The sequence below is a fragment of the Palaemon carinicauda genome, chromosome 11 (genome assembly GCF_036898095.1).
Source record: "Palaemon carinicauda isolate YSFRI2023 chromosome 11, ASM3689809v2, whole genome shotgun sequence".
NCBI lineage: Eukaryota > Metazoa > Arthropoda > Malacostraca > Decapoda > Palaemonidae > Palaemon > Palaemon carinicauda.
Window position 1 is genome coordinate 51535736 of NC_090735.1, and position 7500 is coordinate 51543235.

General features: G+C 30.1%; 2 long non-coding RNA genes across 2 annotated transcripts in view; both read right to left on the reverse strand.

Annotated features, from left to right (window-relative positions):
* LOC137650015 (uncharacterized) overlaps positions 1–7500 on the reverse strand; it is a 406947-nt gene that overhangs the window by 157027 nt on the left and 242420 nt on the right. The window lies entirely within an intron of this gene.
* LOC137650010 (uncharacterized) overlaps positions 1–7500 on the reverse strand; it is a 192568-nt gene that overhangs the window by 144446 nt on the left and 40622 nt on the right. The gene's annotated exons all lie outside the window — the stretch shown is intronic.

The following is a 7500-nucleotide window of genomic DNA, read 5'->3' on the forward strand; positions in this document are numbered from 1 at the left end:
TATATATATATATATATATATATGTATATATATATAGGCAGTCACTTAATCTTTATTATATGAGGGAGATTTCGCGAAAACTTGCACAAGAACATTTCAAAAGAGAGCCCATGAAATAATTGTATCAGTTTTGTAAACGTTATAACCATTTCGTAATAGTTTTGTTGTGGTATATAAATTATATTAATCTTTGTCCCTGCCTTACCAGTTTTACTTCTGCATCTCTCATTTGATTTTTCAAAAGAAATAAAAATGCAATTCTTTATAAATTTTTTTTTATTATATCACTTCTTCTAGAATGATTGATTAGGTGCTCAGAAAATCTGCTCTTTTAATTTGTGTACATTTTACGATATATCAAACAATATTAGTTAATTCATTTTATACCTTATATATCTCAAGGAAATTTTCCGTTCCGTTGAATTCAGCAAAGCAAATCCAATAATATCCCTGGGATGTGAAATTGAGGATCATGCAAATTCTTTGATGATTCCAATACTCGATGGAAGTGACTTCAAGATTCCCACTGGAAATGAAATCTACGATCTATTGTCCTGGTTAAACATACATACGCGATATCTCTCTCTCTCTCTCTCTCTCTCTCCTCTCTCTCTCTCTCTCTCTCTCTCTCTCTCTACTAATACATACATACAAACACACATATAAACAAATACACACACACTCATATATATATATATGTGTGTGTGTGTGTATTTATTTATATATAATGTGCGTATATACACACACACACACACACACACACACATATATATATATATATATATATATATATATATATGCATATATATCTGTATATATGTATATTATATATCTATCTATCTATCTATCTATCTATATATATATATATATATATATATATATATATATGTGTGTGTGTGTGTGTGTGTGTGCATAGTGTATACATGTATGTATAGTGCAGACATTTATATATATTTTCACATGTGCGTCTGTGCATGTGTCCATGTGTGACAGTGTATGTAAACGCATGTGTGTACGCATAAAATTTATGTCACCTGTTTTCTTTTTCGCTGATGAATATTTAAAATAATAGAGAGAATAAAAGTAGATCACAACAAAATTGAAATGGGAAACAGAAATAAAACGAAAAAAAAAATACAAAATGAAAAGAATAAGATATATAAGAAGAAGTAAGAAAGAAAAATGAGGGCAAAAGACGTCATGAACCAATGATATTGAAGGACTGGATCGATAGAATGATTCGCTGCATAATGGAACCACGAAAAAAAAAAAAATATATAAAAAAGCAATAAGCGTCCCGGTCGTCTTCCCACAGATCTGACTCCAAAATCCCCAAAAACCTCCGATATATGTATATATTCCTTTCTCCCTCTGATCCCACAATCTCATCAACAACCCCTAACCCAAGACATCCTCCCAAATCCCCACAGGGCTCAGATGTTCCCCAACGCCCCCAGACACATCTCAATTCCCCCATATCATCCATTACCTTACCAGAATATCGTCCCCCAATAAGGGTCAAACTACCACAGTGATCAGAGATCCGTTCGCCAACATCTCCGCCCCCCAACCAAAGAAAAAAAAAAAAGAAAAAAAAAAGAAGAAAAAAAAAAAATCCAAATTTTACGATTCTGTCACAAGAATGCCCTCGCTAGGAGGCACAAATTTCTACGGCGCTAATATATACACTTATACTGTATATAAACACATACACACACACATGTATGTATGTATGTACATATATATATATATATATATATATATATATATATATATATATATATATATATATATCAATCATCATCATCATCATCACCACCCGTTACCAGTCCACTGCAGAACAAAGGCCTCAGGCATGTCCTTCCACTTGCGTCTGTTTATGGCTATTCTGTGCCAATCCATACCAAAAACTTTCTTAGTTCATCAAGCCATCGTCTTCTTTTCCTTCCCCTGCTTCATTTGCAATCTCTATGGATCCATTCCATTATTTTTAATGCCCATCTATTATCTGTCCTTTTCATTATATAACCTGCCGATTGTATTTCTTTTTCCTACATGTAATGTTGTTAGAATGTCACCAACTTTAGTTTGCTCTCATATCCGTGTTGTTCTTGTTCTGTCTCTTAATGTTATTTTCAGCATTAATTTTTCCATAGCTCTTTGAGTTGTAAGTAGCTTATGTTCTAAGGCTTTAGTAATACTCAATGTTTAGGACGCATAAGGTAAAACTTGTAGTCCAGTTTCATTAAATACTTTTCTTTTTAGAGAAAGTGGCCTTTTACTTTTCCTAATCGCATTTTGTTTACCAAATGCTCTCCATTCCATGCTTCTTCTCTTGATTTCGATCTCGTGTCCTGGTGAAACTCTTATTGTCTGTCCTAAGTGCGTGTATCCATTAACAATATCTAGAGATTCGACCATAACTCTTATTTGTGGTCTGTACATTTTCATTCAACATTATCTTAGTTTTATTCGTATTCATTTTCAGTCCTACATTTCTGCTTTTTCTATTCACATCTTCTATCATATATTGTAATTCCTCCCATGATTCACTACATACAACTATATCATCTGGAATTCTCAAGTTGTTAAGGTATTTCTCATTAATATTGATGCCTACATTTTCCCAATCTAAATTCTTAAAAACTTCTTCTAGGCATGCTGTGAATAATTTAGGAGATATGGGTCTCCCTGTATATGTAGTTTTAGGATTGCTGTATTTCCTGTACAGATATCTTCGTGTTCTAACATAACATTCATCTATTCCTTGTCTTTGAAGGGCTTTCATTTCTGCTAAGGTTTTGACAGAATTAAAGGCTTTTTCAAAGCCAATAAGTGTCATACATAGTGGTCTGTCATACTTTGCTGATTTTTCCACTAGCCGGTTAAGTACATGGATATGGTCATTTGTTGAATACCCACTTCTTAAGCCTGCCTGCTCTCTTGCTTGATTGAAGTCTAGCTGCCTTTCCATTCGGCCTAATGGGATCTTTGTAAATATTTCATATATTATGGATGGTGAAATTATTGTGCGATAATATTTAATGTCTTTTGTGTCTCCGTTTTTGTGAATTAATATAATAATAAAAATTTTCCCAAGATGTAGTTATAGAGCATTCTTACAGACATTTGATGCAGAGGTCAGCGAGTTTTACTACATTGAAGTATCCTCCATTTATTATCAAATCAATTGTTAGGCCATCATTATATATATATATATATATATATATATATATATATATATATATATATATATATATATATATATATATATATATATATATATATATACATACATATATATATATATATATATCTATATATATATATATTCATATATAAATTCATATATATATATATATATATATATATATATATATATATATATATATATATACACACACACACACACACACACACACACATATATATATATATATATATATATATATATATATATATATATACTGTATATATATATATATACACACACACACACACACACATATATATATATATATATATATATATATATATATATATATATATATATATATATATATATATATATATAAGTAGTCATACAAATTTCCAAAATTGCCGCATTCTTGTTAGGAAAGGAGGAGGGGAAGGGCAGCGTTAAATGTGTATGTGGGTGCGTGTATGAGCATATCTAAATATTTAGCCGTTATAATTGACGGGTCACGTACACTACCACGTATATGTGTATATATGTAAATATATATATATATATATATATATATATATATATATATATATATATATATATATATATAGATATATATATATATATATATATATATATATATATATATATATATATATATATATATATATATATGAATCACAATATCTATCCCTATTTCACCATATTCAAAACCTCTACCCGGAGGCTCTAACCCCCTGCAGGGACCCAGTTTCTCAGCAGGATTATTGTAATACACAGCCAAGCTACGTCTCCCAACAGTCAAACTGAGCTCTTTCGTAAATTCTTGTCTTCGATCCGCTGTCAAACGTCCGAATTCTTTTTCAATTTCCGTTTTCCCGGATAACTAAACACGTATTTAAAATGCTCTATTGTTTACTTAAAAGATTGAGAACCGATATTTTAGCTCCCAATTCCAATTTTATTTTTGTTTCTTCCATTCGGTTTATGGAATTCATTACTCTTATTGATACGCAAAGATGGGACGTCACAGATTCCAAAATAACTATCCTATTCCAGGATTCCATAAAGAATAAACTAGCCTCAGCTGCATAAAAATGGTAATCCTTTACAAACTTATTAGTTATTTATCCAAATAACCATGTTTTTTTTTTTTTTTTTTACTGATTTTTGATGAAGGGATACGATTTGATGTTCGAGCATTAACGTGATTCTCTTTTATCATCAATTTCTTTCCAGCCCATATTGAACAATAATTGTGATTACCTCGAAGAAACCGATTACACGCTTCTTAAAAAAATTATATTATGCGAAATGACATAAGTCCATAGATAATGAGACAAGGTAAGAACGGTAATAATCGTAAAGAAGAAATGTAGGGATATGAACAGTTCTTAATATTATGAACAAAAATACATTTGATTCAATTCTGTTTAATAAAGAAAATAAGTCACAAATCTGCCCAGCCACATGAGAAATATTCCAATGTACAAGTGGCTTAACCTTTTCAAATCTTTTAACAAAAAGAAAGGAAAATTTAGGACACTAAAACAAAAGCATTTTTCCATACGAAAAGATTACACAGCAACAACCGAGAAAGTATTTTATTCTCTTTAAATATCCTTTCGTGAAACTCGGAAAGAAACAGACAGGATCTAAAGAAATATTGATCCACATTGAAGTTGGAATGTTCAATATGAAGAAGAACTTTTTAACTCCCAATCTTTGGGCTGGGAGTTCGATTCCCGCTCACAGTTCGATAGTTTTCACTAGTGTCCGAAAATTTACCGTCCTAGTGAGCTATTGATGACCTGCTGAGTCATCAATAGCCATTGCCTGATCTTCCCTGGTCATGACTTGGGTGGGAGTTGAACGGTATATACGGTCGGTTTCAAGGACATTGTAAGGCAAGCATAGCGACCGTTCTCTTGTTTTTGTCCGACATAAGGGACCATTAAACCAATTCAGAGAAGATAAAACTGGTAGCTCCAGTTTTTAATAAAAGAGGCAGGTTAGATCTCATCACTATCAAGCAGAACCCATGAAATTGTAGCAATGAAGAAAATGCTAAAAAATAGCAAACTAATTCGAGTACATTGTAAATTGAGGATAAAGGTCAGATTTGATTATCAAGCAACATAATTAGATAAAAATATGAAAATAAGTTTCCTCAAAAAAACTAGACACCTTCGATATTAGAGAGGCTAAGATAGAATGTACAATGAAACACAACAAGAATATTGTAAAAACAAAGTGGAAGGATTAAATCTGATTTGATCTTCATTGATAATAGAGACAACAGGTCAGATTTTGTTATCATTTAAGAAAACAACATTGAAAACGTAATATAGAGAATTTACTAAAAGAGGTGATAGGTTGGATAAAATCAAAATAATATCTCGGTAAACTAACACAACCCCAAATTTTGTGGAAAAAAAAGTTGATAGCGTGCATAGGTCAAAAACAGATCTATGTTACTAAAACATAAGTCAAGTTTTGTAAAAGGAAAAAAAAAAAAAGTTGATAGCGTGCATAGGTCAGAGACGTCAATTACAATTTTCTCAGCATGAAAAACACATCATCAGATCTTAGCATCAGCAAATGAAACATGACAAGACTAGAAACTTTGAGAAAACTGTAAACTAACTTTTGACGTTTTAATAACCAAGAGTGACTGGTGAAGGAAGAGTCCAATTTGGAAAAGATAAGCAATGTTAACAGGGAATTACTGATATTTATACTGAGATATAAGATAATTAAGATATAAAACCTGTGTTTTAACAAGAAGATGAATAATTTACGTTTCAAATAATAGACAATGAACTAGTTTCAAATGAAAATACGTGGAAAATGGACGATAAGAATGAATCTTGAAGGGAAACATCTAGGGTGAAATAGTTTGCTTGAAATAAAGAAAAAATATATTAAAAATCAGCATTGCAATTGTTCAGAATGCAAAAAAAAAGGTACCTAACATTGAGAAAACATAAGAAAATAAAGATAATTGATATGCAAAATAAGAAATAAACATATCAAATAGATTTTAATATTCGCATACCACCCCCCCCACACACACACACACACATATATATATATATATATATATATATATATATATATATATATATATATATATATATACACACACACACACATATATATATATATATATATATATATATATATATATATATATATATATATATATATATATATATATATATATACACACACACACACATATATATATATATATATATATATATATATATATATATATATATATATATATATATATATATATATATATATATATATATATATATATATACCATCATCATCATCTCCTCCTAAGCCTATTGACGTAAAGGGCCTCGATTAGATTTCGCCAGTCGTCTCTATCTAGAGCTTTTAAATCAATACTTCTCCATTCATAATCTCCTACTTCCTGTTTCATAGTCCCCCATCATGAAAGCCTTTTTAATTTGTTCACCGTTAGTTTTATTTTCTTGTTTATAATTTGTACATCAAAACTATAGATGAAAAATTGAAATAGGAACCATAAAAGCTACAAACTTGAAATAAAAACCAATTCAAGAAGACCAAAATAACAGGATTTATTATAAACCCTATCTTTTAGAGCAATCTTTCAAACTCTAAAGTTTCTTGTAAGTTTTTTTTTATAATAATTCTTCCCCTTCTCTTTGAAATCATCCTGCGCTATCTTAATATCCCTCCATTAGCATATCTCCTCCTTTCACATCTTTTCCTTAAGCTTTTTACTATCCCACATTCCTTTCCATCTTAATTTCTTCACCCCTCTACCCCCACCATTTTTTCAATTTCAATTCCCGTCACAGTTTGTTTTACATACTTTTTTTTTCCCTCACGGCATTTTTTCTTTTTCCCTGCCACAACTTCAGTCTCCATTTTCTCCTCCTGATTGCATTTCCAATATTGACTTTAAATTTGGATAAACATTAATCAGCATAACGATTAAGTTGGATAATATCAAGTGGATATTATCTGAAGTAATCAGGTTCATTCATAAGGGTTTATATTGTTGCTTATAGAATAGTAAATGGCTTTATTAATTGTAAACTTCTTATTTTTTCTATTATTGGTTTTGTAATGGCTATTGTTATCACTTGTGCGTAGATACACACACACACACACACACACACACACACACACATATATATATATATATATATATAAATACACACACACACATATATATATATATATATATATATATATATATATATATATATATATATATATATATATATATATATATACACGCTATATGG